Source organism: Ambystoma mexicanum, chromosome 2p, assembly GCF_040938575.1.
Source record: "Ambystoma mexicanum isolate Mex_15411 chromosome 2p, UKY_AmexF1_1, whole genome shotgun sequence".
Lineage (NCBI taxonomy): Eukaryota > Metazoa > Chordata > Amphibia > Caudata > Ambystomatidae > Ambystoma > Ambystoma mexicanum.
Genome location: NC_090923.1, coordinates 1,484,953,396 through 1,484,978,819, shown reverse-complemented (window position 1 = coordinate 1,484,978,819; position 25,424 = coordinate 1,484,953,396). Strand labels below are relative to the sequence as shown.

At 49.6% G+C, this 25,424-nt stretch overlaps 1 protein-coding gene across 6 annotated transcripts in view; it reads left to right on the top strand.

The window, feature by feature from the left end:
- The window catches only part of RHBDL1 (rhomboid like 1), a 1,038,041-nt gene that overhangs the window by 114,319 nt on the left and 898,298 nt on the right, over window positions 1-25,424 (top strand). The gene's annotated exons all lie outside the window — the stretch shown is intronic.

Genomic DNA, 25,424 nt, shown 5'->3' with positions numbered 1-25,424 from the left:
AACTGCTCGCTCATAGCCACGGTTACCGCTGCATGTCCAAATGGCACAATGGCCTTTGACTAATAAAGTAACCGTGGATATAACCGTGCCTACAAGGCCGCATGTTCGATAACCGCTGCTATCTGGATGGGATTACTTGCATAAATCCGGTTTTCCCGGGGCTACACAGGCGTTTTGAGACAATACTTAAAAAGGCGTTTTTTGCTTTTTCTTTTAGACGGCATTGCCTTTTTGTCTTGTCTTTTTTCCTTACTTAATACATGTTCCTACCTGTCTGACATATACCACCATGTCAGGACATGAGAGGGACAGCAGCGACGAAATCCAGGAAATCATCATACCTCCGCAACCCGAAGATGTCGTCTGGGTTGCCAATGCCTCACACCGCACAAGAAGAGCTGCAGCTTTATGTTGGCTCCTGACAGCTGGAGGTACTTCCTGCCTGAGTACTGTTGTGGAGTTCCCCGTGCCTCGGGGAACCGTCATGCACGCATACACCCATGCACACGCACACCGCACAGGAAGACACGGGACGCGCTGGTGGTCTGTACGCGTCCCGGCCCGAACTGCCGCACAGGCGCGGTTTATTGCAACTGCGCATGCGTGGCCGAGAACGAGGCCCACGCATGCGCAATAGTGGCGCTGGGACGTCACATCCCTTCTTTTTTTTTAACAACAGAACAAAAACAAAACTTTGGTGTATGGAACCCTTATAGTGGAACAGAACAGTAACAAAACCATAATAACCGGTGGCCACAAGTGTAATTCACCCCTCGCTCAGTCCCCTGAGTCCATGACATAGTCTTTCAGATGAGCCGGAGGTCTCCGGCTCCCACGCACAGGATATCTCGAGGTGACCGTAGGCAAAAGGCGGTCCGCCTCTGGTGCGGGTCCGGGATACGATGAGGGGACGCCCTCCTGGGCCTCCGATGTTCCTTCCTGGCCCGAAGGGTCATTCAAGACCTGAGGTTCCGCCGGGACATCCACTTTCTTGAAAAAGGATTGATTGCGGGTAACGGTACCCCGTTCACTGGCTGCGGTCACCATCGTGCCCTTCACATGAGTCACTGTCCATGGGCGTGGTTCAAACGGTAAGGACAACTTTCCTTCCGGATGTCTATTCTTGACTAGTACGGAGTCTCCAATTCTCACTTCCTTTTCTTGTAATCCTCTGCGTTCACTCTCCTTCCGGTTGCGCACCGCTCGGTCTTCACGAACTTTATCGTTGTCTATGACCCCCGGCCTCCTGTCCTCCATTTCTGGTAACATCCCCCTCGGGCACCGCCCGAAGAGCGCCTCAGCTGGGGCAACCCCTGTGGATTGATGGGGAGTTGAGCGATACACTCGAAGAAACTCCACAACTCTTTGAACAAGATCCTCACCTCTGCTGGCCGAGATCCGCATTACCTTGTTGAGCGTTCTCATCATCCTTTCGGCTTCGCTATTGGCTCGCGGCCATAGCGGGGAGACTCTTCTGTGTTTTATCCCCCTTTCTCGTAGATACTGCGCAAACTGGCTGCCAGTGAACGGTGGCCCATTGTCTGAGCAGATGATCTCCGGGAATCCATGCGCTGCGAACATTTTGTCCAACGCCGCCGTGGTGAACTCAGTCGCGGTCGACTCAACCACCTCTACTTCCGGGTACCGTGACCATTGATCGACGCCACCAAAAAGTACCGTCCCCGACCTGTCGAACCAAAGTCCACATGGACCGTACCCCACGGCTTCTCACTGCGCTCCATCGAGCTAATGGGTGGCGATTTGTCACCTGGTGTCGCCGCCTGGCAGACCAGACATCTCTTCACACAGCTTTCAACTCGCGCCTCCAGATCGGGAAACCAGACTTTTGGCCTTAACCTGGCCTTCGTCTTGACGACACCCTGGTGTCCAATGTGTGCCAGCTCCAGCACCCGCATCCTTAGCTCCCTCGGGATGACGATCTGCTGGCCCCTGAGAAGCAGTCCATCCTCGGAAATCGACAACTCATCTCTCACCCTCCAGAGCGCTTGTAAGTCCTTCTGTGCTTCCTCCTGGCGCCTTGAGTTGTTCCGTAACACTTCTCTCCAGTCCCCGCTCTTCACTGCGGCCTTGATGATGCCGAAGACTTCATCATTGACGGACTCCGTTGCTACGGTGAGCCTCGATAGCGCCATGGGAAGCGCACCTTCTACCACTTGACATAGCAGACCCTTACAGTCCACTTCCCCGTTTTCCACTTCTGCGTTCTCTTTGTTAGGGTGACGCGACAAATAGTCTGCGGGGTTGTTGGTCCCCGGCCTATATACAAGCTTTACCCCATATTCCATTAAGGCCAGCATCCACCTCTCGATTCGGGGCGGCGGCTTCGATGATGCGCCCGCCAGTATCGGCAGCAAAGGCTTGTGGTCGGTGACCACCACAACCGGCTTGCCCAAAATGTACAGGCGGAAGTGCCGACAGCCCCATAGGATGGCCAGTGCTTCCCTTTCTATCTGTGAGTATCTCATCTCTGTACTAGAAAGTGCTTTGCTGGCATAGGCAATGGGTCTCATCTCGCCGCGCTCATCCGGTTGCAGCAACACTGCACCTACACCAACGGGGCTGGCATCTACTACCACTTCTGACTCCACGACCGGGTTGAAGTACGCCATTGTGTCTGCATCTGACAGAGCATTCTTGAGGGCCTGAAATGCCTCTTGTTCTCGGGACTCCCATTTCCACACTGCGTCGTTTCTTGTCAGAGCCCTGAGAGGCTCCGCCATCGAAGCTAGTCCCCTAATAAAACGGCCACAATAAGTCACCATCCCCAAGAAGCTCCTTACCTCCGTGGGGGGTTGTGGTGCCGCTGCCTCCTTTATGTCTCTGACTTTTGCCGGGTCTGGTGACACTCCTGCAGCCTGAAAGATGAAGCCGAAGAACCCTATCCGGTCTTTAAAAAATTTGCATTTTTGGCGATGTAAAGTGAGACCCAGTTCTTTCAACCTCCTTAGAGTGCCTTCCAACCTTCTCAGGTGTTCCGCCTCAGAGTCCGCGAACACTAAGATGTCATCACTCATGTTTATAACGCCTTGAAGGCCGGCTAGTGCCCCCCTAATAGTGTTCTGGAAAACTTCAGCCGCCGACGAGATGCCAAAACTCAGGCGCTTAAATTGGTAGAGGCCTTCGTGTGTTGTGAAGGTTGTAATAAATCTGGAGTCCGGGTGGAGTTCCAATTGGTGATAGCCGGCCCGTAGATCCAGCTTTGAGAACACACGTGCCCCTTGAAGTTCCCCCACAATGTCATCCAGTGTTGGCGTTAAATGTCTCTCCCTCTTAATCGCGGCATTGGGAAGGCGCATATCAACGCAGATCCTAACCGCTCCTGGCTGCTTAGGTTTGGGAGCGACCACTATAGGTGAAACCCAGGGTGTGGGACCCTCCACCCTTTCAATAATATCCATGCTGATGAGCGACCTCAGCTCTTCCTCGACCTTCTCCCTGAGATGAAACGGGATCCTCCTATGCTTGAGGGCAACTGGTCTGATGGTGTCGTCAATGTGTAGCCTTATCGGGGGCGCCTTCAACTTCCCGACCCCTTCAAAGATGCCCGCATACTTGTCGAGCAAGCTCACAATATCCACTTGATACACCTCCAATGCAAAATGCACCAAGTCGAGGGCTTCTAACGCGGCACAGCTGAGCAACGAATGGGGACTCACGTCCGTGACAAAGAATCGCGCTCTAATGATTCGGTCTCCCTTGGCGACTGGCGTGGTAAACACCCCTTTGATAGGCAGTGGGGCATCCCCTCCAAAGGTGAATATCTTTGCTGTCGAACTGTCTAATGGGGGAGGACCTGGCAACCTCTGATAATGGTCCTCGGCCAACACACATACTAAGGCGCCTGTATCAATCAAGACCTGTGTCGGCACACCTTGAATGTCCAGCATGCATTTGGGCTGTCTCTTCTTTCTAGCCCCAGAGGCCAGGTTTGAGATGAAGAATACCTCTTCCTCGTCCTCCTCCTCCTCTTCGGCCAGCTGCAGCCGCTGTATTTCTTGTTCAAGTGCCGCAATGCTCCTTTGCCTTCTGGGTCCACTACTACTACTCCTTGCTGGGCCTCTCGGCACTGAAATGGGAGCTGGAGCACGACACATCCGGGCGTGGTGCCCCGGCTTGCCGCACCGGCCGCACGACCTCGACACGGCTGGGCATTCTTCTGCGTGGGGTAGGTCGTACCCGCAGGATGGACACATCGACCCCGACTCAGGAGGAAGACGAGTCTCTTGCCTTCTTTGCCCCCACTTGTCCTTTATTACGGGTCGTTTACTTATGGCAAATGCATCTTCGGACGTGCCTGGATGCCTTGCAGCATCCATTTTGGCTCCTCTCACCTCCGCCAGCTAATATATTCTGCCACTGTCCAGGATTTGCAGCAGAGTCCACCCCGGTTCCCTTAGCACTTGCCTTCTTAACTTTCCGGAGTTACAGCCTTGGATGATTTGGTTCCGTATCATTAACTCATCATTGTCCCACCGACACGTGGTGGCCATCAACCTCAACCTGGCGCAGAACTGATCAAGGGATTCTCCTTCTCTCTGCTTCTCGCCACAAAACAGAAACCTCTCGTAGTCAACATTTGAGAGAGGAATGAAATGGTTCTCCAGCGCAGTCTTGACAGTGCTGTACGTCACCACCTGCAGGTTGCATGATTCGAAAATCCGTAAGACGTCTAGCCCCGCAGAGTATAGCAGCGTGGCCCTCTTCGCATTATCATCGGTGATGCCAGTTGCTGTAAAGTACATCTCGAGTTTCTTAATCCACAGCAACCACCTAGGCCCCAATTTGGATGGGGGACCAGACACATCAAACTCTTGCATTGGTAGCAGTACCTTGTTGTGGCATCACAGTACCTGTCGCAGTTCCTTCCTCCCCATCGCTGTCCGCCATGATTTCAGGCCGCACAGGCACCTCCTGGTGTTATAGAGGCCGCAAACCTTACTTGGGGCTCTCTTGGGTTGCCCACTGTGTCTTGTCTTGGGTTCCTTTCCTGGAAGCGTTAGTCGTCCAGGGAAAAGAAGAGTCGTCCCCGGGTTCTGGGGGACAACCAAAGGTCCAAAAATTGAATGTATTATCTGTGCAGCGGTGCACGAGCACCTATTCAGGCCGCTACCGCTGCACAAGCATCACGGGATCATTCGCGTCGGGTCCGTGTCTCGCTACGACACGTAGCACTGCCGATTTTTTTTTTCTCGCCTGCCGTGCGTTCGTGCCAACGTTGCCGTGGCGTTCGTTCCCCTCGTCGCCAGTTGTGGAGTTCCCCGTGCCTCGGGGAACCGTCATGCACGCATACACCCATGCACACGCACACCGCACAGGAAGACACGGGACGCGCTGGTGGTCTGTACGCGTCCCGGCGCGAACTGCCGCACGGGCGCGGTTTATTGCAACTGCGCATGCGTGGCCGAGAACGAGGCCCACGCATGCGCGATAGTGGCGCTGGGACGTCACAAGTACTGCAGCCTGAAGGAAGCGGAGGAGGTCCGATGCACATTCTGCCGCAAAATCCTGCGAGGGGGGGAGCGTCCAATGCACAATCCCAGAGCCTGGATACCTCAGTCCTAATACAACATCTGGTGAGGGTGCACTGGGATGAAGAGGACAAGTCTTACTGGCAGAGGGTAAAGGCACCTGGACCTCAAGCAGCACAACATTACACCAGTGATGCACCCACCTCCAGCACTGTCGGCTCTGGCCATATCACCTCCTGCAACTTCCGGTGGAGCCACAGCTGCAGTACTTTCCACCAGTGGGACAACAGTGGCAGTACCACCAGCGATCCAACCTGCTGCCATTCGGTCGGTGGTGAACCTGAGCGAGTGCATGATCCTGTGCCTGGTATGGTAATGTTTATTTGTAAAGCGCCTATACACAAGGCAAGGGTTTCAAAGCGCTCAAGGAGGGAAGGAACAAGGGGATAAAAACAACAGTCATTTAGAGCCCTTGAATTTCTCAACGCTACAAGTCTGCAAAGGCGGAGTAAGTGCATATAGTACAGTTAACAGTGTAGATAACAGCAAATAGGTCTGACAATGATTCTGCAGTTTTTCCAAGTGCATTTAGGCGCCACCATGCTGGAAGGGAGACAGGGAGGATAGATAGATAGATAGATAGATAGATAGATAGATAGATAGATAGATAGATAGATAGATAGATAGATAGATAGATAGATAGATAGATAGATAGATAGATAGATAGATAGATAGATAGACGGTCTTCAAAGGCATGGTACGATTTAGATCATGTAAGTGCACAGACGGTACAGGGCAGGAAGAGGGGGGAGAACGAGTGCAGGGTGGGGGGATAAGTGCGCCCATTCAGTCAGAAACTGGGGTAAGTGCTGAGAGATGGCACGCTCATGGGTCATTGACCAAGTGCAGTAGTGATGAGGCAAGTGCAGGCCGCCCGGAGGCAAGTGCGAGAGGACTGGCAAGGGTGCCGGGGACCTGTGATACTCTGAAGTACACCTGGCAGCCAGTCAGCAAGCAGTGTGGAAAAGGAGGGGAAGTGGGATAGAGCAGAGAGAGAGAGAGAGGTTAGCAGGGTAGAGGGAGAGAAAAGGAAGAGGAGAAAAGGAATGTCTTAAGGAGTTTCCAGAATTTAAGGAGATGAGGCTCAAGACGTAGGGCGCCAGGGAGGCTATTCCAGAGGGAGACCCATGCTGAGGATAAGGATCTCCCTTCAAATCTCTGCTTGGTGAAACCGGCTCACTTGCAGAAGGTTGGAGGTAGATGAGGGGAAGGCTCGGGAAGGACATTATTTAGGTAGGCAGTGTGGCAGATAAGTAAAACCTACCTCATGCGCAGAAAATACCTTACCTTCTAAAATTATTCTGGAAAACAAAGAGCTGTTCGCCCCCGTTTTTACGAAAACAGCTAATGCCTCGTTTAGTGAAGGTTTAGTACCTAAAGACTTAATAAAAAGTCACCATAACACCTTTAGTTAAGAAGGCAGGCCTGGACCCTAAGGATCCTGGCAACCTTCGTCCAATCACAAACTCTAATTTCATTCTTAAAATTTTAGACAAAATTGCAACAGGCCAGTTACGAAAACATATTGAAAAACTAGACTCTCTGCATAAACAACAATCGGGCTTTCGGCCAGTTCACAGCATGGAAACTGCTATGCTGGACCTTCAAAGCCACATGTTAGAACTAATTGATAAAGGTAAAACAGGTATGCTTATGCTGTTAGATCTCAGCGCGGCGTTCGATTCGGTGGATCACCAAATATTGATAAATGCAATGAAACGCACGGTAGGATGTTCTAGAGCAGCTCTGGACCGGCTACTATCATGCCTTTCAGAGCGTCAAGCAAGAGTACATTGGGGAGACCTGTTCTCAGAGGCCTTTGCAATAATGTTTGGAGTGCCTTAAAGGGTTAGCCTCTCATCATTGTTATTTAATGTATACATGAGAAGCCTATATGATGTGCTGGACGAAATCGGCGTATTTTTTACAAATGATGCCGATGATACGCAGCTAATAATTGAACTAGAGGGCAACTACACCAGAGATAGTGAAAAGATAGTGAAGAGCATATAGTAAAGTAGAATCTTGGATGCAACAGAATTGGATGTGTCTTAACGATTCCAAAATAGAAATCCTGATATTTGGAACCAAACAAACTAAAACCAAGTTAGGAGAAGACATTCTCCATCAATGAAGCAAAAATCCAAGTTTCAAATCAAGTTAAGACCCTAGGAATGATGGTCAATGACTCAGTCATCTCAGAGGCACAAGTAAACTATTTATATAAAAATACAGCATACTATCTGCGCCTGAAGAGGGTTATTCAACCTTATCTGAATGAGGCAAACATTGCCACGGTCGCTAGAGCAGTGATTTTATCAAGATTGGACTATGGAAATGCCTTGTTGTTGGGAGCTACCAAAAAGGATTTGGCAAGATGCCAGGTTATTGAAAACGATGCAGTGTGGATTGTGAAGGGACTCAAGAGAAAAGAACATGTGACCTCGGCACAAAGAGATCTGCATTGGCTCAAAGTGGAGGAGAGGGTGAACTTCAAAGCTATGACTATAGTTCATAGATGTTTGTTTGGTCAATCCCCTCAGTACTTAAGGAATCTATTTGTGGCATACTCCCCTCAGAGATACTTACGCTCTGAGGGTAAGGGGCTCCTTATAGTAACAAAACAGAAGTTAAAGGCAGGTCTGGGCAGATCCTTCGGCGTGTTAGCTGCTCAAAAGTGGAATAGCCTCCCTATTAATTTGAGACTAGAGGAAAACACTCTTTGTTTCAGGAAAGGTTTGAAGACACACCTTTTTAGGTGACTCCGTAGGAAATGGTACCAGCGCGGCTAGAGTTAGTACAGGAGTAGTGTTAGCCACTAAGTTATATGTTGTATTGTTTTATGTCAAGCGCCATGATGCCTGCGGGCTTCCGGCACTATACAAGATTATATACATACATACCTACATACATACATACATAGATCCCAGGCCCCAGTAAGCCTTGTGGACAATGCAGAGGATCTTGAACTTGATCCTTGCAGCCACGTGGAGCCAGTGAAGGGATTTCAGCAGTGGAGAGATGTAGTCCCTGGGCTTGAGGCCGAGGGGAAGTCTTGTGGTTCTGTTCTGGATGAGTTACAAAAGGGAATAAGCAGAGGCAGGGAGGTTGAGAAAGAGGCTGTTGCAGTAGTCCAGCCTAGAGAGAATCAGGGCTCTGGAGACAGTGAGCCACTGGAAGAAGGTGAGAAAAAGGAAGAGTACCTCTGAGGAGGTGCAGCTGGTAGTTGGACATTTTAGAAATGTCCAAAATGTGAGTGGAGAAGGAGAGAGTGGAGTCGAAGATCACCCCAAGGTTTTTTGCCTCTCAGGTGGGTGCGGGCGCAGGGCCAAGGGAGGCCAGGAAGAGTGAGAGTGGGAAAGTGGGAGCAGGAGTCCCAATGCGAACAATCTCCGTTTTACTGGTGTTGAGGCAGAGGTCGTTTGCAGCACACCATGACTGAATTGCGGACAGACAGTCAGATATGAGCGAGTTAGAGGAAGTGGCTGAGGGTAGCCTGAAGGAGAGTTGCATGTCATCCGCATAACACTGGAAGTTAGAGGAGAAAGAAGTAATCACACGTGCCAGGGCAGCCATGTAAACATTGACGAACCAGGGGGATAGGTTAGAACCCTGGGGAATGCCATAGGTTGAAAGAGTGATAATAGATAGAAAGGATCCAAGTTCCACCTGGGATGGGCGGTCGGAAAGGAAGGAGGTTAACCATGCCAGAGCCTGACCTTTGATTCCCAGGGTGTCACGGAGACGTGCGATCAGGATGTTGTGGTTTACCGTGTCAAAGGCAGAGGAGAGGTCAAGAAGAATGAAGACAGAGGGAGTGTTAGTGTCAAGAATTAAGAGCAGGTCTTTGCAGGTGTTCAGAAGAGCAGTTTCCATGCCTCTGGATGCTCTAAAGCCAGACTGATGGTCGTGGAGTCAACCATCAGATTCAGTGTGGAGGGTGAGCTGGGAGATAGAGATGGGGCAGTGGTTTGCCAGAATGAAGGGTTCGTGGGGGGTTTCTTAAGCAGAGGGTGCACAAGGGAGTGCTTAAGAGAAGTTGGGAAAATCCAGTGGCAAAAGAGAGATTGCAGAGATCAGCCAAGGCTGGAGTGAGAGAGTCAATGTGGCCTTAATGGTTTTGGAGGGGCAGGGGTCCATCTGTTTGGATGAGGTCTTCATAGACTGGACTTGCCTGGTGACCTCATCAGGTGTGATGGGAGTGAGAGAAGAGAGGGAGAAGTGGTGGAGGAGCCAAGGGAGGCTCCTGAGGTGTTGGTGTATGATGTGGTTGTTAGTGAGAATTCTCATAAATGGTTGATTTCCCTTACCTACTGAGTCCCTCAGCAGCATTGCTGGATTTCTAGGATTTATTTTTCTCACCTGGTAAGAGTGTGAGCCTTTTTCCCACCCTTACAATGTGTTTTGCTATGAGTATTTCTACTTTTTGTGTGATCTTGGGCACTGGAGCCTCACCTACTACAGGGCACCAATTTCTTCCATGTGTGTTACACAGCACCTTCAGTGCAGTAACACAGGGTTGTCTTTTAGACTTCCCACCGACTCCATTTTCTGGGGCTGACTACTGTCCCCCAGAAAAGATAAAGTTGCCATTAACTTTATTTAGTCACATTTATCACAGACCCAGTACACCCCATCTTCCATGGAGTATTGAAAAGGGTTAATTCCTATCCCTTTTTGCCTGTGCCTCTTGGAGCATTGTTTCGCTCCCTTTACACTAAGATTTGGCTGGTGGCAGTGGTACCTACCCTATTTTTTATACCGCGGTTATCTTAAATAACCATGGTATGTTTTAGGCTATTATATTAGCCTCAAACATAAACCCGCTTGACCATATATATTTTATTACTGTTCAGGCTAGGTTTATTCGCCATTTCTTTTTGTAAATGTCTTTCTCATGTTTTACTCTGCGCGCCAAACCAGGTTTGGTCCCTTTGTTCATCGCCTTCTCGCGGGCTTCCACACAGAAGCCCTCCATTAGGCGCCTGAGAGTCTGGGTAGGCAGGATGTGACGGAGGGATCTTCAAACCCCTGGCATGGGTTCCCTTGGTAACCCAAGTCACACTCTTGTCTGATTGGCTAAGGGGACTGGCCTTGCCAGGCCAGCCACCCTGCTGTGTGATTGACAGCCAGGCTGTATGAATGGGGGAAAACTGCATAAAAAGCAGGTCCCTGGCAGTGGAAGAGCAGAGTTGGCACTGGAATGAAAGAACCAACGAGGAACTGGAAGACGATGACCCCTACCACGACTGAACCGCCCGGTGAAGCCCTGCTGCAGGTCCGAATCTCCAAATCCGACGACAGAGAAGATCCTCCAGGAAACTTCTTCCCTTGAGCTGGTGGGACCAACCAGTTCGCCCAAACTACAAGCCAGGACCCCTCCTCTGGTCGAATTCGCTGTACAGAACTACAGTGGGCCGGATAGCCAGGAAGGTCGGACCCTGCTTGGGTTTTAAGGAGCACACTTTTTATTTGTTGCTTTGCTCTGCTGCTGGTTTCTTCCCTGGGTAGTTCAGGACCCTCCAGTCTTCCTACTTCTGATGAGTCCGACTGTCGCTTCAGGAACTGTGAGCCTGCAGGAACTAGCAGGAACCTCTGCCTCAGCTACAGCTCCCTCTCCGTTTTAAGGTATTGTGCAAATCGGGTTGTTCGTTTCGTTCATCCGCAGTGAAAGTGTTTGATATCTTTCTCCAATCCAAAGGAGTGTCCTTCTCTTCTCTTTGAACTAACTTTTCTACCAACCAACCTCGTCCGGAAACCGTGCCACGAACTTTACCGCGAACCACACTGAACTGTATTATCTTGAGCAAAAGACTTTTGAACCATTGACTTTGGCCCTAAGCCTTTTCTATCTGATTTTAACCTTGTAATCTCTCTTGTTCGATTGCCCTGAGTACTTACCTGGTGGTGTGATTCAATTTCTGTTAACTTCTGTCTTTCCCTCCCTTTTAAATTGCTGGAGTGCCATTTTGCTCCCACTTCATTTTGTGAGCTTAACTTGTCTGGAATTTAAGGGAGGTTGTGTGGTGTATTAAGAGTGTGATTTTTTAAACTGCTTAGAAGAGTGAACTGTTATACAACTGAAGAGTGAAATAAATGTATATTCTTTTACTTGAAAACCTTGAGTCAGTGTTTGCCTGAATCATAGCAATTGCTGTCCTTTGTGTAACTATTTGATACTGCTCACTTACTCTTGAGATAAGACTGGCTGCTCCGCTAGTGCTACCACTATAACTGTGTAGTACAGGCTTGTACCAAAGGTAAAATTGTACTGTCACTTTTAGTCTTAATTGTGTGTAGTGTTCCCAAAGGGTACAGCATATAATTCTGCCTAACAGTGGTGAGGGAGTGAGAGAGGTGAGGATACCTTGGGTTTTTGCAGTGAAGTGTCCAGCAAGGGCCGAGAAAAGATCCTGGGTGGGTGTGATGGAAGGAGAGGCTGATGCAGGATTGGCCAGTTTCTTACAGACTTTTAAAAGTTGAGGTCTGTTGTTTGATGCCGCAGATTTGTGGGCTTGAATAAAGACTCTTTTCTTGGTGTGGATGCAGAGTCGATATTGCCTTTGAAGGAGGCAGCCGGCCAGTTTGTCAGAGGGTCCTCCTGACGAATTCCATTTCCGCTCAGCTGTACACAGACAAATCAAGTTCGATTTAAGCTAAGGCAAAAGTACACTATGCACACTGCCAAGGTCGAATTTTAGCTAAAGCTGAAAGCAGCATAGTTCAGCAGGTATGCTGCAAAGTACAGTTCTGAACCTGATCCACTTGGCAAAGCAGGCCGAATGAGTGATAGGTGTAAAGTTAAACAGTAGGGTGGAAGCACGGCTAAAAATGGTTATCCTGCAAACAGGCACTGTCAGTCGGGGGAGGACAGTCTAAAAATAATTTTCAAAACCAACAGCAACTTTCAGTGCAGGAAGGGGGCACAGGCTAAAAAGATTTTCAAGCAAACAGGTACTTTCAGTAAGGAGGGGGCACAGGCTAAAAACGATTATCAAGCAAACAGGTACTTTCATTCGGGGGCACAGGATAAAAATTATTTTCAAGCAAGCAGCAACGTTCGGTGCAGCAAGGGGGCACAGTCAAAAAAACATTTTCAAGCAAACAGGTACTTTCAGTCAGGAGGGGGCACAGGCTTAAAACGATTTTCAAGTGGCCTGGTATACCACAACAGGAGTCCTGTGGGAGGTGCACCCCTAGATGAGGGGGCAGTTGCAATTGCAGACCATCAAGTCAACTGCCAATCGCTAGGCTTTTTTAATTGTTTTTAAATGGCAATTTGTTCAACAAAATTATAAAAACCAACGAAACACACACAAAAAATGTGTTCCCTTTTTTGTACCCCTTGTTACATGTTCCAACCCTAATTTTCTTCCCATCCAAGTTCCATCCTCGCCTTCCACCCCAAACGGTTCTTTTTAGAACCAACCTCCAAGTCATGAAAATAGAAAAGACTAATACCCAGACTGTATAAATGGATCAATAACCCTTTAATGATCCATTTCATACAGTATGTGTCAGTGGAGGTATATGTGAGTACTTATTTTCTGATAACTGCAGTTATGAAAATGAATCAAAATGCTCCTTTTTCATAACTGCAGGTATTTGACGGAAATCGCAAATGTTCCCTTTTCAATGTTTGAGCCCCTCAAGTATCCCCAAAGACACCACGTTACCTTCCCGACACATAAACGCACTCTCATTCCCTCCTTATGTTGCCCCAGCACGCCCTCTTGACATATACTCAATGTTTGCTGTGACATATTTAACATTTTGCATAGCTGCTGTTACATACAAGATTATAGCCAAAGTTATTGTAAAATCCTTCATGGCAATCTCATTATTTCCTGCGTCCTAGACTCCACAATTTCCCATGGTGTCCTCTTTCCCCCTCCCCACCTCTAGGCTGATAAAATGTCATGTCATTCCAGTCTAGACTTCACTTTGAATGGTTCTACAAAGTTTGGTGCTGTTTTGCCAAGAGGGAACAAAATTAGAGGGAGGGTCCCAAAATATTTGAAAGGCTTATACGTTTGATGCCATTTTACGAATGTGCACACATGTTTGCAAAAAGATTTAAGACCGAGATTTGAATGTTTTTGCAAAGTTTGGTGGGATGTTGTCAAGAGGGGGCAAAATTAGATGCGGGATTTCAACATTTTTAGATGGCTTATAACTTTCTTGCTGTTTGACGAATGTGCACAAAAGATTTTAGAAAGATTACACACCCAACCTTGAATGTTTTTGCAAAGTCTGAATGGTTTTTGTCAAGTGGGGGCTAAGTTATGTGACTATTTTATGTATGCATATTTTGACACTTTACAAAAAATAAAACATAGACGGATTTGCAGCAAACTCGTGCAAGGAGCATTGGCAAGGATGTGAAAGTATGGTTTTGCAAATGTGTACGTGTTTATTTTTTGGGAAGTGTCATAATGTAGGTACAAAAAATAGTGTAGCATGTGGCCATAGGCAGAGGCCAGATTGTTAGAGTGGACAATCTGGCTATTGGCGATGAGCACAAGGAACTGGCAATGAGGTTAAAATGAGCATTGCCACCCAGGATTGGCTATGTGATAAAGTTTTTCAAAATCAGGATAGGTTTGAATGGGAAAATAATTCTTCTTGTGGCTACAGTCCAAAGTATTGGACAAGACAGCAGAAAACATTAGCGAGGGGTATTAGGAAGGACCTGAAAGCATGGCTTTGCAAATCTGTCCTGTGTTTTATTTTTTTTAAGTGTGGAAATGTAAGTTCAAAAAATTGTGATATAACTTTGGTGGCTGGGAAATGGGCCTGGCCTTGAGCAAAGACAAATGTGTACTCTAATTATGAAAGAATGCCTTTGCAAATTGGTCCTGCATTTTACTTTATTTAAAGTGTTGAAATCTAAGTACAGAACATATGGATATAACTTTGCTTCTGTGGGCAGTGGGCATAGCCCTCGGCAAGGACAAAAGTCTACTCTGATTTGCCAATTGCCCCATGGATTGTGGAGACTGGCCATGCACGCTATGAGCACTGACCATTGGTCACATTATGAGGGAATAGTGGACACTGAACTAGGATGCTGGGTAGGTGCAGTGAATAATAGGCGTGGTTTGGTTGGGCTGGGGTCATGGCCATAGGCAATTGAACAATGATTTGTAGTATATGTTGCAAAAAAAATATTTCTTAAAGGAGGTTTATAGTTCTTTCATATATATATATATATATATATATATATATATATATATATATATATATATATATATATATATATATATATATATATATATATATATTTCATGGACGCGGTAGCGTCCATGTAGTTATGGTTAAGTTGGTGTTTCCATAGGAAGAGCATTTTTTGGGTGGCTTATAACTTCGCTCCCTCTGGACGAATCCTCACCAAACTTTGCAAAAAAAGTACATGGCCCACTCTGAATTTTTTTGCAAAGTTTGGAGAGGTTTGGTCCGGGGGGGGCAAAGTTTTAGGGGGGGTCCTAAAACATTTGTTTTTTCCCATAGACATAATGGGAAAAAACTTTGCGCACGCCTACAGCCCAAACCGCTGGACGGATTTACACCAAATTTGTGGCAGGAGCAGGGGCCTGCTCCCAAAAGCGTGCTTTTGAAAATTTGGTGTAAATCCGTCCAGTAGTTTTTTTTTTTAAATGACCAAAATGTAAGGCAAAGAAATTAGCGATAGCTCCGTTTGCTTCGCGGACGGACTTCCCAGTTCGCTCCGCGGACAGTGCCCTGATTGGCCGGGCGGCTTGCGTGATGTCCACGGACATGCAACGTGTTTGCTGATTGGACAGCGTGGGGCGTGGAGCGCGTCAGATTTTTTTGTGGCACCCGCCATCTTGCATTTCCCGACGACCGGGGACAGCGCAGTGAAACTTGGATTAAAAATTGTATTTAGTGGAGTGTGTTGGTGTGTAAGAGTGTTTGGGGAGGGTGGGGGAGTATGAGATAGGTTCAATGTTCTGTTTTTTTATGTGCTAGACACTTTTGTTGCGTTTGATTTTTCTATGGACAACACGGCTGTTCTGAAATGTTCGTAAATAAACAGAATGGATTCGGTGTCAAGTTGAAAGTGTTCTAAGAAGACTCGTGGGGTCCTGGAATGTTCGCAGGGGGTGTCCTGAAGACGTTGTCTGTATTGTTCGTTGTCAAGCTGAAAGTGTTCTAGAACACTCGCGGTGTCCTGAAATGTTCGTACATAAAGAAAATGGGGGTGTTCTGAGGACGTTGTCCGTATTGTTCGCTGGCAAGTTGAATGTGTTCTAAGAACACTCGCGGTGTCCTGAAATGGTCGAAAATAAACAAAATGGGGGTGTTCTGAGGACGTTCTCCGTATTGTGTGCCTGCTTAGCTGTATCCAATGAGGGAATGGCACAGAGAGTGAAGTGGAAATGGTAGAAGGGCTGTCTAAGAGTTACGCGGTCCGCGGACAGGGCGTGCTACATCCGGGTTTTTCCAGCAAATCCAGCATGGAAAGAAGACTGTAGGGATCAGCCAATCAGATGTTGAGGTTGTGGATTTGTGTTCAAAGAGACTGTGTGTAGTGAAGATGGCAGAAGTGGAGAAAGTCAGGGTGTTGGTGCTTGGAGATATGTTTGTGCATGGTTTACAACAGTATGCTCAATGCAGGCATGTTGCAAAGAATTTTGATGTTAAAGGAGTGGAGGTGGTCTGGAGCACTGTGCCTGATTGCAATGTACAGGGAATTGTACACATTTGTGAAGATATGGGCAGGATGAACAGTCCCCATGTGGTAGTTTTGCACTATGGTGCTTTCCATTTGAGCTATGTCAGTGCCCTTACTTTGTTGGCAGATTTGGAACACTTGGTTCAAGCAGTACTGAACATCCTTCCAAATGCCAAAGTAATTGTTTCTGGATTAGTACCTAGGGCAATATGGGACAATAGTTCAGTTTTTTGTCCTAGGCAAAACAATGCTAGGTGTGAAATCAACCGAGGCATGTGTGCCTTCATGCTTAGAGCTGGTATGTTCTTCTGTAATAATGAGAATATTGATTCCAGTAATGCTGTTTATTTTAAAGAAGATGGCATTTCCTTATCTTTTATGGGAAATGCCATTCTGTTTTGGAATGTAAGGGTTGCTTTGGAGAAGGTTATGTGAAGATTTTAGGAGTAAAGTAAGAAAAATAAAAATAAATACAAAATAACAGGTGTCTGTCAAGCATCTGCAAAAAAAACCCAAAAAACCGGCTCTTTTCAGAGCCAACCTCAAAGGGGAAATGGGGCACACTATTTAAATTTACATTCACCACGCTCAGATTTTCGATATGTCGGCAGACATGACAGTAGTCCGCGGACATTGAAATCACTAGCTAGGAGTTCAGTATGTTCTAGGTTACATGTATATAAAATCAAGGATATTATGGTTAAGTTGTGCTACTAAAAACATATGAAATTCAGTAACAAAACTGTGTTAAAGAGACGTTATGGTTAAGTTGCGCTAATAAAAACCTATGAAATTCAATGAAAAAACGTTGTTAAAAGGGACGTTATGGTTAAATTGCGCTACTAAAAAAATATCAAATTCAGTAAAAAAACTTTGTTAAAGGGACGTTATGGTTCAAAGTAAAACCGAAAAAGCCCTGAAATTCGCCAGTTATGGTAAGCTAAGCAACCATATCTTGCGCCACCGTGCACTGCACCGTGCACCGTGCACTAACACCCAGGACATCAAAGATGACATCACAAATGTCATTGATGACATCACTGATGACATCACATGTGCATTTACTTTTCATGAAAACTCTGTAGGAGGGATTCTTATAATGTTGACCAAAAAGTGTCAAGGATCATTTGAATAAATATCATGAGCTAATTAGTGCATTAAGCAATGCAACTTAACCATAACGTCCCTGTTAACAACGTTTTTTTATTATATATATATATATATATATATATATATATATATATATATATATAGAGAGAGAGAGAGAGAGAGAGAGAGAGGGAGAGAGAGAGAGAGAGAGAGAGAGAGAGAGGAATTATTAATAACTCATATATAGGGATGTAACACCATGAAACATTTTCACTTATAAAAACCTATTAAAGGGTTTTTTAAAGGGGTGTTTCAGTTAAGATGCATCCCACTGTTAGGAAAGATTTCTTAATTGTGGGTAATTTTCCTTCCATGTGGCAACCCCTAAACTTTTTGCTGTTGTTTTCACCCTGATCTAGACTTTGCCAGAGAAGTGCAGCCTTCTGCCGCACTCCTCTGGGCTTTTGCTCCATTCCTACGGGGAAACTGACATGCCCTTAAGACAGTCAGTACCGGGAAACGTTGTTTTCCGTAGTTCTTTTATCATGTTGCAGCTTTCGCGCAACATGGCACAAGAGGGCACTGTAAGCTAAGTTACTGCTCTCTTGGGTCTCTAGTCTTCTACAGGCCCTAGATACTCTCTTTGGATTGTAAATGAACGGTGCAAGTGAATCACTGACAGCAATCGTTTCTTGTGTTTTTGAGCTCCTTTTGGCTTTTAAGCGCGTTTCTCGCGCTTAGCCCAAAATGGTGGCCTGGCTTGCAAAATGGCCAGACCACGAGGCTCTTTGTCCTGTCTGCTGACCGTCTTGCCCCCTTCACCTCCCCCAGGTCGAGCCGACCCGGGGCCTTCCTTATTTGGGCATGTACTTTCCAGCGAAACACAGATGCTTTCGCGGGCTTCCACAGGCCTTGTGTGTGCCTCCAGGATGTGGGCTGGGATGTCTGGTCCCAATACACATCCTGGGCGCCAGAGAGTCTAGGGTGTCGTAAATGCCTGGGACCCCCGTGGTCCGTGATAGGTCCATATATGGTGTGAGTGTTTTATGAGTAGATCTCCCATTGGGTCCCCTCCGTTTTGGCGCAAAGGGAACCGTGGATAAGAGGGGGCTGGAAACGCCACTACCATGTCGATCTCCTGAGTTCTCACAAACAAAGGAATACAGGAGCCAAGTATCCTGCAACCACGAGGCTGAACCGAGGAATCGCTGGTGACTCGCTGAAGGACTGCTCCTCTGCACTGCTGTCGCTTTGTGAAACCCTTTCTACCTCTGATCGAACGAGAAGGTACTTCGACCCCTTGGAATAGTGGGAACAACTATTCTCTGCATCTTCACCATCTCCTGCACGTAAGCCTTCGGAAGTGTCTCTGGGCCATCCAGAAGACTGACCAGCCTACCCAGGAGTCTTGCTCTGTAACCGCCGTCAGGTTGTGTTGTATTATGAATCCTTGTCACTCTCACACGATTCGTACACTTGGCATTCCCAGGTCTGAAGTGAGTAGTGTACATTGGGCTGAAATACACACAGCCGCTCCGTTGCCCTGCTGTGGTAACAAACTGTGCGGGTTCACTGCGTTTGGGACATCCTCAACTCAACTTCTGCTGGTGCGGAATCTACACGACGCCGAGACGTCCCTTGCTCGTATCTGAACCTGCCAGCACTGAAACTGACGCGGAGAAGCCTGGGTCTGCCTGCATCGGGGACCAGTGAGTAGCATCGCCAGGAACTGGTCGCCCTCCTGCAGGAACCCATAGCTTTTCCCCGCTGTGTCTAACAGCACGCCTTTCCGTACTCGCGCTCTGCTTCTGCCCCCATTGGAGGCTGCGCTTGAGTCGCAGAGCTCTGTTCATCTTCAATTGTTCATCGAACTAAACTGCCTGATTCCCTCGAAGAGACTCCCCTTTTTGCCTGTTGGCACCAGCGTGTGGAGGTACTTTTGAGCACAAGGCTCCACTCTTCGTAGGGCTTGGACTTCCTTTTAGTTAGGTGCCTCTGAAGGCGAACTGGGTCTAATTATTATTCACACTGCCTGTTTTCCTCCCCATCTAGGTGGTCTACACATTTCATGCGTCTAACTCGTTAGACTCGTTTGTATTTGTATATATATTGTATTGGTTTGGTATGTGTTGGTTTACTGGAGTTTTATTGTGATTTCTCGCTACGGTCAATGTTACAAAGGCCTTGTAATAAACGTGTATATATTTTTAATATAACACCTGCTTGGAGTAATTTGTAAGTGTCCTTGCTTTGTGTGCTCATTGCGGGCTTTCAGTCACCCTCACCCCTCTTGAGACCTAGTCTTGACCGCCACGATCGCTACCCTGATTGGTCTGGCTTGTCCAGAGGTTACCCTGTTCCAAGAAACTAGGTTGGCCTTCTGAACCTCTGCCCCTCCAGGACAGAGTTCAGACATCCATCTTAACAAATACCCTCGGGACTCCTCTGCTCCAGTAGCTAGCCATTGGCGTTCCACCTTAACATCCCTTGGCATTTCCCTCCTGGGTTCTCATGAGCACTTGCCCATCCGTACTGCCTCTTCTATTTATGCACTTCTCTCACTGCACAATGCATATGTGCATTCCTAGGAGCGCTGTGTACTGTTTTTATAACTAAGGCAAATACAGATGCAAAAGATTTGTAGAAAATTGTTAAGTGGCATTTGGTTTGTGGAAGCTTAATATGGTCATAGGGTTATATATAACGTTTTGGGAAGTGATTGGTGGATGGATGTATGACTGTTTGAAAGCAGGCATTGAGGGAGTGTTACAAATATAAAATTAAAAAGTGCACAAGGGCTGGCCTGTGCAATGGTGTGATTGTGCCATCCAGGTCTTTATTTTAATTGAATTGAATTGATTGTTTATTTGTATAGCACCTAGACACAATGTGTTTCCAAGCGCTTCAAGGAGGGAGGGAACATGAAACTGTTTAGAATGTGAAAAATAACTATCGTAATCAGCCTGGCAACATTTCAGAATAGTGCACATGCAAGGAACAATAAAGGAGGCGGGGGGAATGAGACAAAACAAGCAGTTACATTACTATGCCTGGCGACAATTGATGTAGTGCCGGAAAATTAACAAGAGGAGTGGGGTGGGAGTGAGGGAGAAGGAGTGGAACAATACAAAGTGACTAACATACTAGATTTGACGACGATTCAGAATAGCGCTGGAGGGGGAAATGGGAGGAGAAGTCAATTAGGGAAGGGGGGAGAGACAAACAAGCTGCTATCACGGAGGTAACGAGACAGATGAAAGAGTTAGTGCTAATGGACATTAATCAGGAGGGGAGGAGGAACTGACAGCAATTGAGGTAGTGCTGGGATTCAACAAAAAGAGGGGAGGGGTGTGGAGGAGGAGGGGGCAGGTGGATGAGAAAGACAGGCGGCTAAAATTACTATGCCTGACGGCAATTGAGGTTATGCCGGAATTTGACAAGAGGAGGGGAGGGATGGGGGGAGGACAGGGCAAGTGGATGAGAAAGACAGGCGGCTACAATTACTATGCCTGACGGCAATTGAGGTAGTGCCAGAACTTAACAAGAGGAGGGCAGGGGTGGGGAGGAGAGATAAGGGGTGAGGGACGAGGAGAAGGAAAAAACAATCAACCAAACGTACTAGGCCAGACAACCTTTCAGAGTAGTGCTGGAGGGGAGGGGAAGGAGAAGAACAAAAGGGGGGGACACAGAACAGGCAATTATCATACTGGTCTGGAGGCAAGTATGAAATAGCAAAGTGCTGGAGAACGGAGAGGGGGAGAAAGGGGGGTAACAACACCACATCAAGGGAGACCCGAGGGTGGTGGGGGCACACAGAACCAACACAGGGCGAGGGAGGTAAAGGAAAACACTAGTTTTGGTATGTATGCCCCCTATGAAGGCTTTGTGCCTTCATAGGGGGGCATACATACCAAAACTAGGGGGCAAAAAAGGGGTGGGGATGTATACCATAACAACCATTGCAGGGGCAAGGGATAGGAGAGGGGACAAACACCACCACCCAAGGGGACACATACATCCAACACAGGTGGCAGGGGGGAGGGGGGTAAACACAAACCATCAAGGGGGGCAAGAGGGTAGGTGGGGGGCACACAAACCATCACGGGGGAAGGGGGTGGGTGGGGGCCACACAAACCATCACGTGGGGCAACGGGGTGGGTGGGGGTCACACACACCATCACATAGGGCAAGGGGGTGGGAGTAGGACACACACACCATCAGAGGGGCAAGGCAGTGGGGTGGGGAGCACACACACCATCAGGGGGGCAAGGGGGTGGACCATTCTGCGGGGCAAGGGGGTGGGAGGAGGCCCACACACCATCACAGGGGCAAGGGGGTTGATGGGGGCACACAAACCTCATGGGGTCCAAGGGGGCTTGTGGGGGGCACACAAACCATCACAGGGGGGGTGGGTGAGGGGCACACACAGCATCCCAGGGGGAAAGAGGGTGTGAGGGGGCACACACAGCATCAGGGGGCAAGGGGTTGGGGTGGCAGGCTAACACACCATCAGGGGCAAGAGGGTGAGGTGGGGGCACACACACCATCAGGGGGGAGGGGTGAGGGGCACGCACTCCACCTCGGGGGGCAGGGGGGAGGGGTGGGGGCACACACCATCACAGGGGAAAAGGGGGTGGGTGGGGGGCGCACACACCATCAAGGGGGAAAGGGGGTTGGTGGGGGCACACACACCATTCCGGGGCAAGGGGGTGGGAGTAGGGCACACACACCATCAGGGGGCAAGGAGGTGGGGTGGGGAGCACACACACAATCAGGAGGGGCAAGGGGGTGGACCATTCCAGGGGGCAAGGGGGTGGGAGGAGGCACACACACCATCACGTGGGCAAGGGGGTGGGTGGAGGCACACACCATCATGGGGGCAAGGGGGTGGGTGGGAGCATAAGCACACCATCACAGGGGGCAAGGGGGTGGGGTGGGGGGAAACACATGCCATCACAGGGGGCAAGGGGGTAGGGTGGGAGCACACACACCATCAGGGGCAAGGGGGTGGGGGGCACACAAATCATCACAGGGGGTAAAGGGGTGGGTGAGGGGCACACACGCCATTCTGGGGAGCAAGAGGGTGGGAGGGGGCACACACAGCATCAGGAGGGCAAGGGGGTGGGGTGGGGGGCTAACACACCATCAGGGGAGCAAGGGGGTGAGGTGGGGCGCACACACACCATCAAGGGGGGGAGGGGGAGGAGTGAGTGGCACACACACCATCTCAGGGGGCAAGGGGGAGGGGTGGGGGCACACACCATCACGGGGAAAAAGGGGGTGGGTGGGGGCCACACACACCATCACAGGGGGCAAAGGGGTGGGTGGGGGCACACACACCATCACAGGGGCAATGGGGTGGGTGGGGGGTACACACACTACCACATGGGGCAAGGGGCAGGTGGGGGCACACACACCATCACAGGGTGCAAATGGGTGGGTGGGGGGCACACACACCATCACGGGGGCAAGCGGGTGGGTGGGGGCCACACACATCAACCACGGGGACATGAGGGTTGGTGGGGGCACACACACCATCATGGGGGGGAAGGGGTGGGTAGGGGCACACACACCATCACAGGGGGCAAGGGCGTGGGTGGGTGGCACACACACCAACATGGGGGGGAAGGGGGTTGGTCGGAGGCAACACACACCAACCACAGGTGGCAAAAGGGTGAGTGGGGGCACACACACCATCACAGGGGCAAGGGATGGGTTGGGGGCACACACACCATCACGGGGGGCAAGGGGTTGGTGGGGGGGCACACACAACATCACATAGGGCAAGGGGGTGGGAGTAGGACACACACACCATCAGAGGGGCAAGGCAGTGGGGTGGGGAGCACACACACCATCAGGGGGGCAAGGGGGTGGACCATTCTGCAGGGCATGGGGGTGGGAGGAGGCACACACACCATCACAGGGGCAAGGGGGTTGATGGGGGCACACAAACCTCATGGGGTGCAAGGGAGCTTGTGGGGGGCACACAAACCATCACAGGGGGGGTGGGTGAGGGGCACACACAGCATCCCAGGGGGAAAGAGCGTGTGAGGGGGCACACACAGCATCAGGGGGCAAGGGGTTGGGGTGGCAGGCTAACACACCATCAGGGGCAAGAGGGTGAGATGGGGGGCACACACACCATCAGGGGGGAGGGGTGAGGGGCACCCACTCCACCTCGGGGGGCAGGGGGGAGGGGTGGGGGCACACACCATCACAGGGGAAAAGGGGGTGGGTGGGGGGCGCACTCACCATCAAGGGGGAAAGGGGGTTGGTGGGTGCACACACACCATTCCGGGGCAAGGGGGTGGGAGTAGGGCACACACACCATCAGGGGGCAAGGAGGTGGGGTGGGGAGCACACACACAATCAGGGGGGGCAAGGGGGTGGACCATTCCAGGGGGCAAGGGGGTGGGAGGAGGCACACACACCATCACGTGGGCAAGGGGGTGGGTGGAGGCACACACCATCATGGGGGCAAGGGGGTGGGTGGGAGCATAAGCACACCATCACAGGGGGCAAGGGGGTGGGGTGGGGGGAAACACATGCCATCACAGGGGGCAAAGGGGTAGGGTGGGAGCACACACACCATCAGGGGCAAGGGGGTGGGGGGCACACAAATCATCACAGGGGGTAAAGAGGTGGGTGAGGGGCACACACACCATTCTGGGGAGCAAGAGGGTGGGAGGGGGCACACACAGCATCAGGAGGGCAAGGGGGTGGGGTGGGGGGCTAACACACCATCAGGGGGGCAAGGGGGTGAGGTGGGGCGCACACACACCATCAAGGGGGGGAGGGGGAGGAGTGAGTGGCACACACACCATCTCAGGGGGCAAGGGGGAGGGGTGGGGGCACACACCATCACGGGGGAAAAGGGGGTGGGTGGGGGCCACACACACCATCACAGGGGGCAAAGGGGTGGGTGGGGGCACACACACCATCACAGGGGCAATGGGGTGGGTGGGGGGTACACACACTACCACATGGGGCAAGGGGCAGGTGGGGGCACACACACCATCACAGGGTGCAAATGGGTGGGTGGGGGGCACACACACCATCATGGGGGCAAGGGGGTGGGTGGGGGCCACACACATCAACCACGGGGACATGAGGGTGGGTGGGGGCACACACACCATCATGGGGGGAAGGGGTGGGTAGGGGCACACACACCATCACAGGGGGCAAGGACGTGGGTGGGTGGCACACACACCAACATGGGGGGCAAGGGGGTTGGTCGGAGGCAACACACACCAACCACAGGTGGCAAAAGGGTGAGTGGGGGCACACACACCCTCACAGGGGCAAGGGATGGGTCGGGGGCACACACACCATCATGGGGGGCAAGGGGTTGGTGGGGGGGCACACACAACATCACAGGGTAATCTATGGCCTGAAATGATCTATGGCCTGGAAAGGGGTCTGTGGAGACTGTGGATAGTTATGAAGGTCCATCAATGATGGTCCTTATTGTATGCTAGAGAAAAGTATTTGGGACAGAAAATTGTTTCTGTCCTTTTATATTTTTCTCTCGCATACAATTATCCATTATTCCCAGTAGCAGAACACAAAATGCTAATGGAAATGTTGGAGAATCTTATTGAGTCTAACTACTTTACTGAGAAATGTAAAGTAGATGGAGTCTATAAGAAAAAACATTTTTAGTTCTATTTATTTACTGTCAAAGGTGGTTCCTAAAGGAACCTTTTTTGGGAGTTTTTATTTTTTGCAAAGTAAGGTGGGGAGGGAAATGAGGGAAGAGGCACCAACCACAAATATGGAGGGGCAGATGGACAGGGGAAGATTGTGCATGTGTGTTAATCTAAGGTAGGGGGCAGTGTTTCTCATGCTCCTTGTTTACAGCCTCAAAAGCACTTTGAAATTGCTCCACCTTGCAGAGTGGTGCGTTGCAGTATATACAGAGTACTGTTGTCTTCAAAAGATATGGATCAACAGCCTCTTTTATCGCTTGCAAGGTAGCTGCTGGAATTTTGTGTCCCACAGAAGTAGGCTTGCAGTATTGGTTGAGGAGGATGAGGTGGAGGAAGACAGCCTGCTACTTGCTAAGAAAGGAACAACCTTTCTGAGAGCAT